This window comes from Felis catus, chromosome X (genome assembly GCF_018350175.1).
Source record: "Felis catus isolate Fca126 chromosome X, F.catus_Fca126_mat1.0, whole genome shotgun sequence".
NCBI classification, from domain to species: Eukaryota; Metazoa; Chordata; class Mammalia; order Carnivora; family Felidae; genus Felis; species Felis catus.
In genome coordinates this window covers 83,231,109-83,242,373 of record NC_058386.1, presented here as the reverse complement: position 1 = coordinate 83,242,373, position 11,265 = coordinate 83,231,109, and the positions used below count along the sequence as shown (strand labels likewise).

General features: G+C 41.3%; 1 long non-coding RNA gene across 1 annotated transcript in view; it reads right to left on the bottom strand.

Annotated features, from left to right (window-relative positions):
* Positions 1-2,921: 2,921 nt before the first annotated feature.
* LOC123383433 overlaps positions 2,922-11,265 on the bottom strand; it is a 29,285-nt gene continuing 20,941 nt past the window's right edge. The window contains exon 3 of the long non-coding RNA XR_006593155.1: positions 2,922-11,223. This is a non-coding gene — a long non-coding RNA (uncharacterized LOC123383433). The remainder of the gene's footprint in view (positions 11,224-11,265) is intronic.

Here is an 11,265-nt window from a genome sequence, read left to right as displayed (position 1 = left end):
AGAGAAAAAGAAAGAAAATTGTATAGATGAACCTGCTAACAGATTGAAGTAGGACTGAAATTGCTTCGTTTTCACCTAGAAGTCAGTCTGTGTAGCTCTTTATAGTCCATAAATTAAGGCGGCGGTGAGACTTTTGTTCTTGAAGAGGGAAGTAGGCCCAGTTGGGCAGGGTTCAGTGTAACAGCACCCCTCTCCACTAGATGGCGCCACTAGCCCACTGGGGTGGATTCTTGAGGCACTTATATATGTGTGTATGCGCATGTGCGGGAGTGGTGAAATGGCACCACCCAGCTACCCAGTCTGTTCTCTTGGATCGGCAATCGTGCACCTGTCCTCTGTTTTCAGCTCTTGTCAACTCCCCGCTTTTTCACTCTCCGTGACCAGGCCCCAGGCAGTACCTCTCTCCCATGTTTTGTCTCAGATGCGGCTGTTTTTCCCTGGCCCCTTACTTCCGAAGGGCTGTGGCTTTGACCCGTTCCACCCCTCTGCGGGAGGGTCTCACCGAGCAATGGCCAAATGAGCAATGGCCAAATATCGGCTGCACCCAGGAACGCCTGATGGACCCTTTCATACATTTTTCACAGGAGGGTCAGCTCCCTACCTATTCCTCTTATACCTGATAATAGAACCAGTTGTTCCTCTGTGAACAAGTGTTCATTCTCCTCACAATAGGTCTGGAGTAAGTATCAACCTGCCCATTTTATACATGGCCCATCACATGGTGACACACACCTCCAAAGGGGCATCTTCTTAATTTTCTACTTGTTACTTTTTTCCAATGAAAACACATGACTTTTAGAAACAGAAATAAAAACTTTTTTTATACCAGATTATGAAACAATAACTGTCACCATCCCAGTGTTCTTTGAAAAATTCACAGGTCAATAAAAAGTCTGAAAGAATATATGCATAATTTTATATCCTACTGATGCCTACATCTACATCTCATGTTTATTAAATGTGAAAAAGATGTCTACTGTGTGCCTGGCACTATCAGTCCAATTTTACACCTGCATCCACATCACTCCTCTACTGGTATCTAGATGTGGATAACTGAAAATGCCCATAAGGAGCAGGATGGATGTTAGTGCCCACCCAATGATGTGTGGCCTCAAATAGTCTCCATGCTAAGTAGTTTTGATCAACCTTGATCTTGAAGCCTGGAAACTGAGATCTAAACAGAAAATATTTGGTTGAAGGTAAAGGTTTTACCTTGGGAAACTGAGGCGACTTGTAACCCAGACCTCCATTGTCTTCAATAGCACTCAGAGGATACTACCTTCTCCAGAGGAGACCTCACTCCCAGAGAGTGGAAAGTGAAGTAACACTTGTGTGCCTTCAGTCTTGGTTTTCTCATGGGTGTCAATAGAAGTGCTAGTTTCTCTTTGGTCTGTGGTCAGGTTGCTTGGTAGATTTTGGAATTGATTTTGTGTTTGTCTTATCCCTAGGACGCTAGTCCCTCCCATTTAGTCCTCTGAAGATTACATTTAGTACTCTGAGGGTTCATCTGATGTGGAGACCCAGACCCACACCCACAGGAGAAAAAGTACAGAAGGAGTTATCAAAGACAAGCACAAGACTGGAACCTGATCTCAACATCTAATTTTCCTGACTTAGTCACATGTTTTTCATACATTTTTCACATGATGGTCAGCTCCCCCCCCCCGTTCCTCTTATACCTGATATACCAGTATGACCCAAATCGATCCTCTCTCTTCTGTCCACAGAAATATGCCCAGTGAAGTTCCTCCTGAACCAGTGGTGGAGGAAATGTTCCCAATTATGATAAACATTCAAAAGCATTTAGTAAGGAAAATAACAAAACTATAACTGAGTAAATTGTAAAGGTCTAATTAGCTGTATTAAATAATTAATGGATTAGGTACCAGTACATCAAGCAAATAGAGGGGTGCTCCTATGAGATGTACAAAATGGAAGGTTTTAATACAAGGAAGGTGGGACAGGAAAGTGATTAGTAAGAGAAAAGGATTGTTACTGCAAGGTGACTTTTCTTTAGAGGAGAAAAGCAAGGGGATTAAGTGTCCTTACAAAAGAGGCCCCTACACCATCAATCCACTAGGCACATGAAGGAAGGCAAGGCCCAACAATTAGCGACTGTTGAACTCTGACTTCTGTTTGGACAGTAACACATTGGACATAATATTCTTTCGTGGGCAATAGTAGCCATTACCAGCATTCCTCATTGACTGGATAAGATTACATTTCTGGGGGAGGTTGATGTAAAAGACACGAGGATCAAAGAGGAACTCTTAAACCCTGTGTGGCTAACATTGCCATTAATCTATGGGGTAGAGATTTACTTCAACAATGGGATGCATATATTAATATCCCACGTGTATCTACTCAAAATAAAAATATGATGTGTGCCATGGGATATGACTCACTGAAGGGATTACATAAAAATCAGCAAGGTTCACTGAAGCATTACTTACAATAGTTAAGATATGGAAACAATTTCACTGTCCATCAATGGATAAATGGATAAGGAAGATTTGATATATGCAATGGAATATTTTTCAGCTATAAAAAAGAATAAGATCTTGTCATTTGTAACATCATGGATGGATATCAAGGGCAAAATGCTAAATGAAATAAGTCAGACAAAGAAAGATAAACAGCATATGACCTCACATGTGGAATTTAAAAGAAAAAAAAGGAAGCTGAAAAAAGACCTCATGTATTTAGAGAACACATTGGTGGTTGCTTTAGGCAGTGGCCAAGAAGTGGGCAAAAATGGGAAAGAGGTCAAGAGGTACAAACTTCCTCTTATGAAATAAGTAAGTCATGAGGATGTCATGTACAGCATGGTCCTATCGTTAATAGTGTATTGTGTATGTGAAAGTTGCTAAGAGAGTGCATCTTGAAAGTTTTCATCACACACACAAAAATCTGTAGCTATGTAAAGTGATGGATGTAAGATAGATTTATTGTGGTGATTTTTTCATAATACAAATATAAATGTCAAATTACTATGTTGCACACACAAACGAACAGTTTTAGGGGATGGAGTGTTTCCTCTTCTTCACCATAATCAGGTAACTCATCTACAAATAAATGGTACTAAAGCTAACCCAGCATATAATATGTGTACATTTCCTTCCTTGTTGCACCAAATCCCAGTGATGTCTATGAGTTGTTCATGGTTAAGTCATCTCTTTTGCTATGAAGAGACCGCAGGAGTGACCCCACACATATTTGCTGAAGTTTCACAATATTACATGTTGGATATGTTTTATTGGTTTGTTCACTTCTCCTCACAATAGCTGTGTAAGGTAAATTTCAATTGCCCACTTTGCAGAAGACCCACTGCAGGGTCATACACATCTACACAGAGGCATCTTTTTCATTTTCTACAGTTTATCTTTTCCCAATTAAAAGACATTATTTTAGATAACAAGACAAAAATTTTCTTAAAACCGGTTGAAACAATGACAAAATTGTGACCCCAATGCTCTGAAAAATTTCTATGTGTATAAAAAGAATGAAAGAACATATACATAGTTTCATTTCCTACTTACACCTACATCTATGTCTCACATAATTAAGTGTATATTAGATGTCTACTGTGTGCCGGGCACTGTCCATCCAATTCAACCACTAGTATCCACATCTTATTTCTCTTGATACCTCGACTGGATTACTCAAAACGCCCCCAGAAACAGGATGGATGTTAGTGCCCACCTCATGGGGTGGTGAGATATTACCTCAAGTGGACTCCATCCCATGAAAGTTTAGTCTAAGCTTGACCATGACTCCTGGAAACCTGGGTGACTGCACAGGAAATAATGCAGTTGTGGGTGTAGGTTGAAAGTTGAAAGTTACTAAACTGTTTCATATTAGTGACCGATTTCCTAGAGACCACCTGTAAAATTTTCTGAAGGATATTTTACTCCCTAGGTTCAGTACATTGCCAATGATATCTAAAAACCTCTATGGAAACCTAGTCAAATGAATATGATGGTATTTTTAATGTGCCAACGTGGGAAGACCATAGTGTTCATATATTTGTTCAAGCATTGTTCTGGGTATTTCTGTAAGATGCCTTTGAGTAAGATTTACATTTGAATGGGTACACTTCAGTAAAGCAATTAATCCTCCATTAATGTGATTGGACCTCAAATGATAAATTGAAGTCCTGAATTGAACAAAGGGTTGATCTCCCTTGAGTCAAAGGGAATTCTGCCCAAAGACTGCCTTTGACTTCACATCAGCACCTGTTGTTCCCCAGCAGACAATATTCAGATTCCAACTCTAACTCTTTCCTGAGTCTCCAACTTGTCAAAGTTTCCTATCAGATTCTGCCTAGCCTCCACTTCCTCTTGACTCAATTCCTTAATATAAATTTCTATCTATATATCAGCATCTCATTGGTTCTGTTCCTCCAGTAACCTCTGACTACTATAGGTGCTAATAGTCAAGTATCCTGTCTGTCCTTGAGTAATGTGTGCTTTCAACCAAAGATATTCCCCGGCAACATTTGGATATTAACAGTTAAGTGAAAATATAATGCCTAGAAATAGTAATAAAAACAGTCATTGACAAGAACATCAAAAAGTATGAATTACATAGGCATACCCTATGTAAAACATGGAGGCCCACAGATGTGCAAGACCTGTACTCAACACTGCTAAACATTGCTGAGAGAAATTAAACAGTGGCCTAAATAAATGGAGGGACATGTCCTCTTGAGGGGTCAGAAGACTCAGTATTGTTAAGATGTCTATTCCCTCAAACTGATGTATAGATTCCATACAATACCATGGAGATGGGTTAAGATGGTGGAAGAGGAGGGCAACCCTAAGCTTCCCTCGTCCCTTGAATACAGCTAGATAAATATCAAATAATTCTGAACACCCAAGAAATCAATCTGAGGATTGAGAGAACAAACCTGCACATCTACAAGTAGAAAAACAACGACCCTGGGGACGGCAGGAACCGTGGAGAGTTGGTTTGGGGGAGAAATGAGCCATCGGTGCTGTAGAGGGGAGGGAGCCCTGATCACAGAGAGAGGATTGAGAGAGTAATAAAAAATGTGTAAACATGCATAGGGGATTGCACAAGAAAACTCTTCCCTAAAGCCATTAACTGGGTGGAGGAGAGGGGTTAAATACCGCACATTTTTAAGTAAGCAACAGAGCACCAAGTCTTAAGATTTAGAGGTCTGTGCCATCAACAGGGTCACACCTGGTGGGTTTAGTGGTATCCCAGTGGAGAAGGAAGGTGAGGACCCAGGAGTGGGCAGCATGGTCTGAGAATGCCCTGGGTCACACTGGGAGAAACTGTACCAATCTTGGAGTGCATTTAGGAAGGGGGCACTGCCTCTCTGGAGACAAAAGAACCTATGGGTGCCATTAACCTGTGTGATTCATCAGCATAAGAACAAAGATGCCTGGTGAGGGCAGTGAGCCTTGGTGCCATCTTTCTGCTATGCTTTACCACAAACTCCAAGCCCTGCAGGGTCACCCAGCTATTTTCTGGGACAAACCAACACTCAGCCACAGCATAGCAAGACCCTCTCCTAGAGTATCAGTGCAGGTCTATGCCATGGGGGTCTCTGAAGTTTGGAGTTTTGAGACCCAACTGTGCCTGAGATAAAACATGAGAGTACTGTGTTGCCTGGCAGACAGACAGCTGAAATAAAGACAAGCTTAAGGCAGGGATATGACAGCAGCCAGGGACACAAGAGGGGTGATTGTTTGATCTTATGTTCAGGCTTTCTATGGAGTGGCAGGCCTGAGCGCCCTGCTTCAGAGACAAGAGAGCAGGGCAACACCATTTCCCCCCCTCCACACCCATCAACACTGACTTACTTCAGTGAGCAAACAGTGCCACCAGGTGAAGGCCAGAGTCGCTCCCTGCAAGTGCATCTCCATTAGGGCAAGTCCCGCCTAAGAATCAACACAACAGGCCCCACCCCTAGAAGTCCAACACAAGCCCCTCACATACACCAACTCTACTGGTGAATCATAGAGTGCTTCAAAGCTTGAACTCTATGGGAAGCATGATCTAGATTCCTTTGGGTTTTATTTACAAATTTTTTGAGTATAGGAAAAGCAATTACTTATTTTTAATGATTTATTTCATTATTAATTGATTGATTGATTGATTGATTTGAATCAAACTTCTCTAAGAAGGAGAAAAACCCACACCAAGGATCTACAATCAGGTTTTTTTTTTTAAATTGACCTCAAAATCACAAGATGGAGGAATTAACCCCAAGAGAGAGAACAGGCATTTAATCAATTCACATTAAGATGCCTGAAAGGGAATTTCAAACAAAAATTATAAGGATAGTAGCTGGGCTTGAAAAAAGCATAGAGAATCCCATAGAGAATCCCTTACTGAAGAGATAAAAGAACTAAAAACTAGTCAGGTTGAAATAAAAAATGCTATAACCAAGATGCAAACCTGAATGAATGCCATGACAACGAAGGATGCACAAAGCAGAGGAGTGAATCAGTGATGTAGAAGATAAAATTATGAAAATAATGAAGCTGAAAAGAAGAGGGAAAGGGAAGTATTGGATGGTGACTGCAGACTTAGGGAAATCAGCAAATCTTTAAGACAGCTCAAAAGCTGTTGCAGGGAGTATGGCCAGAATCGCAAAAGATGAGTGTGCAAACAAAATTCAGTTAAGTGAAGGTCCTCATTCTTGAGTCTGAATGAGGCCCTGACTCCAGAATGAAGCTTCTTTTTATTAGGATAATTGCTAAAGACTATGTGCATAAAGTCAGCTAAGCAAGTGTGTTAATCAATCTAATGGTTTAGCTTTTCAAGGTTGAATTTCGAGTTAATTGGTTTCTATAAGACTAAGGAAGGCTCAGGTGTGAGGGAGGATCCATCCCTGGACAATGTTAATGGCTCTAGGCATTCCTTATGAGCAGCAGCCATGTTCAGCTGTGTAAACATGTCCTAAGGCCTTGCACCTTCTCCAGCCCTTCCCTTTTGAAGTCTTTTCCCTTGATGCTTCTCTCCTGCATCTCCCACCAAAAGCCAATGCTCAAGAGACAAGTGATGGTGAGAAAAGAAAAGTTGCCCTATTCAGGAAGCCAGCAACCTGGGAAAATGGCAGAATAACTTTGCAAAGACCATCTTCCCTGTCCAGGAAAAGCAGAAGGTTTTTTAAGGGGAAGGTGCGGGGAAATGGTGAGGGGTATATGCAGAAGAAGCTGGTGCTCAGCAGTTAATCATTTGTGCTTGAAAGGCTTCCACATTCCTCTGAAGCAATTAGTCAAGGCACTCAGGTATCTCTTATTGAGGACACCATGGTCAGTGCACTAAGTATGTATGTAAGTATGTTACAATTATGTATAAGTATGTCATAAGTATGTTTAAAAAGTTCCATTTGTTGTTGACCCTAACTTTCATCATAATCATTGATTTATCTCTTTCCTCATCACTGTCAGCTGTTGTGTAGTGTGGACTGTACAGAAGTTCCCTATCAGAGAACAGGGTGTTCACCCTCCATTTCTCCAACCTTGTAGAGGCTGCTCAGACCTTCTTTTCCTATCATTCCCTGTCCATGACACAAGACATAGCTGCCCAGATCCAGCTCTGACACCCCCATCCTCTCTGAGTCACCTACCCATGTCTAACCTGTACCACCCTTGGAATACCTGCCACTGATTGTCAAGGTGCACTACTGCCACCAGGTGTTCAAAGTCTGCAGGCTCTGGAATAAAGAACTCTATAATCCTTTCCAAAAACTGCAGAAAAAATTTTGACACAATAGAGCATCAGTTCTTGATAAAAACCCTTAAGAAAGTAGGGGTAAGAGGGAACATACCTCGACATCATAAAAGCCACATATGAAAGGCTCACAGTTAATATCCTCCTCAATGGGGAAAATGGAGTGTATGTTTTAACAATTTTCCTTTACACCTACAAGGGTTTTTTTTTTCTTTTTCAGAAAAAATTAAAATTCTCTTGTTTACGTACAAAACCTGGGTTTAGGGGATATTATTGTTACGTTTTTACTCCTTGCAGACACTTCTTAGAAGGGAAGTTTAATGATGGTGGTACTTTGGTGCCATCTTATGACAAAAGCCTGAACTGCTGTTGAACATCACAGGAAAGATAAGAGGGAGGGACTATGACTCAAACCTACCAGAGCTTCTGAAAGTCAGAATGGAAAGAGGGTAATTTATTGGGTACAGCATATTGAGGGCCCCCCACTAAGTATTTCATAAAAAAATGGAATCATACTATATGTGGCCCTTTGCATACTTAGTTTTTTTTTTCTTAGTAAAACATTAGCGACATTTATTACACATGCCTATAAAGACCAACTTCTGTCTCCATCTGTATAATCGATTGCTTTTCAGCAATCAGGCACCTGTAAGATGGGCCTCAAAAGCTACTGCACAACGTGTAGTTGCTGATGGAATGCAATTCTACTTGCTAAATTTCTTTGCCCATGATGAGTCAAAGTAGCTTCTCATCAATAGTGTTTTATATATTCATGTCAAATAAAAGATAATGGAACTGTTAATAAATGAATAAATGCCTGAGTATAATAAGCCAGATAAAAATAAAATGCAACGATTGACACAAAGTTACAGACAATCAAAACTAATCTATTGACAAAAAAACTAAATAGTTGCTTGGGGACATGGCATGCTGAGGGAAACTGTGGTCCATGAGTACTGAACTTAAAACGTCATGTACCAGGAATATAATCATACTGACATTTAACAACTTCTGATTTGTATAAGGGAAAATTCTGGGTATCATGATAGCAGGGAAGACACGTTGGTAATTATTATTATAAAAATTCCAAAGTCTTGTAAGTGACACTTTTAACTCACACTACAAAAATTTTAGGCCCTTAATTTTTTTCTTTGTAGTATGGGTAAAACCAAGCAAACCAGGAAAGAATCTGTGTTAAGATCTCAAGTTGCTACGAACCCTTCTAAATGCCTATTTTCACATCGTTCTGAGGAAACATAGAATTCATTAATTATTATTTATGCAATCAGAAAAAAATATATTTATTGCAAGTGCATGTTAACGATCAAGTCATTTTTAGGTGCACAATTTGTCCCTTTCAGACAAATGAGGAATTCTCTAAGATGGGCCTCAAGATTTACTAACACACCTGTTGGTGGATTGAAATTCCACCTGCTAAATTTCTCCTCCCATGACATGGTTTAAGTAGTTTCTCTGCTTTTAGGTTAGTTTTTGAACCTTACAAGAGCTATTCCACAACATGCTTTTGTTCAGGTCTATGAACTCACTTGTGCCAGGCATCATATCCCACCAGGAATGTGAAATGTTAGTGTCTCCTGAGGACTGTTGTCCTTGAATATGGGGTAGAGGTTTCAGCAGCCACCAGGACTCAGATCCTCATAACCTGTCTCCTTCCGGCACCTGATAAGAGCGTGGCCAATGGAATGAAGTTCTGAAGAGGGAGAGACAGATCCAGCTATCGCTATGATTTGCAAGAGTAACTATGTGCCCAGCAGCATACTAGGCACTAGTCTAGTGACACTGACATTGATACTGATGCAGTCAAGCTGAGTCCAAGAACCCAGGGAACGGTACCACAGGACCAGCCAAGAGGGTCCTTGGCTTCAAAAGTGGTAGAAATCAAACGTTAGCTGGAGAAAGTGCTAACAGAGTTTATCAAATAGCATGAATGACAGAAAATAGCAGAGTGCCTGGGGGAGACTCAGAAAGGAAAGGAGAATGAGTCTTGTCATTGCTTTGGGCTAGGAGTTTGTATTTAAAAAGGGTTTAGGGTACACATTCCAGGGGAATCCATGGTAGTGTCCAATCAAAGGCAAGCGTCAGGTGAACAATAGGTGTTATTTCATAAATTACCAAAGGTAGGGGTATTGATGCCATCGTCAGCTGAGGTTTGTTTGAAGCCAATGTCCTGGAACATGTTTTGGATCTGGCTCTTCTTAGGTGTTATCAGGTGTCTGGGGCCTTTGACAAATCTCAGAGAATAATTAACTTTCTTGCTTCCCCGTTGAAGTGAGAACATAGCTCTTTGTCTTATTCAGAGGCCAAATGTGGAGCCTGGCAGGCTAAATGGGGCCTGGTAGAAAAATCACTTGTAAAATGGAGCCCCTTCAGCTTCCCTACTTCACAACAAGTGGGCTGTGATCATAACAACTACATGTTACAATGAACTTGTCACCGGGCCTTTTTCTTCTATCCCCTAACAACAAAGAAGAAAAGGAGTAACAAGTGGCCTGAAATCATACAGGCATTCATGATCCTGCAGTAATCACAGGGCCAGGGACTTGGTCATGTGTATCACCGAGTGTTCTCGGCGACCCTGTGGGTGAAGCATTCACACCCCCATTCTGCAGAAGGGAAGCCAGGTGCATAGTCATTATCTGCCTTCCCTCCCGCACCCCTGCCTTCACAGGACAGTAGCTCCAGGACACCCCTGGAGCAGGACCCACACTCACTGGACCCAGACCAGACCCCAACAGGTTTACCCATGAGACACTCTGGGTGCCGAGCTCCAAAGAAGGAAAGAGGAGACTTGGACCTGGATTCCTTTGTCTCCCCAGACTCTGGGACAGATCAGCTCCACTGAGGGGACCCACACCTTCAGCTAAGCTCCAAACACTTGAAGGCCCCTCTTCTTCCCAATCCGTCTCTGTATTGAAAAGTCATCATGGTTGTCACAACAGAGTCACGTTTCTATGGCAACCATGAAGTGAATGCCGGTCTTCCACACTTGAAATGCTTCCCATCTTGCAGCCATTGGTTCCTGGGTCTTGAGAAGCCGCATCCTCTCAGCCACCCAACACTACAGCTTTAGACAGCTGCATGAACAGCTCTGCCCTGGGACGTAAAAATCCAAGACTTTCCAAGGCATGTTTGAAATAATCCTGTATCCATCCACCCATTCATTCAGTTAACAGGCACTATGACCAAATTCTACACCACCCCTTGGTTAAGGTTTAGGTTTCGCCAAAATAGAAATAAAGACCAAGCATCTGAATAGGGTGGTGTGGTAAATTCAGATGTTAAATCTGAAAAGATATGGTTCTTTCCCATGAAAGAACCTTAATTCCAACCTTCCAAGTTTTTATAATTGATCATTTAAAATTATGCTTTAGGTGGGCCTGGGTGGCTGCATGGGTTAAGTGTCCAAGTGTCCAACTCTTTATCTCATCTCAGGTGTTGACCTCTGGGTTGTGAGTTCAAGACCAGCACTGGGGTTTGCCCTGGATGTGAAGCCTAGTCAAAAAAAATAAATAAATAAATAAATAAATAAATAAA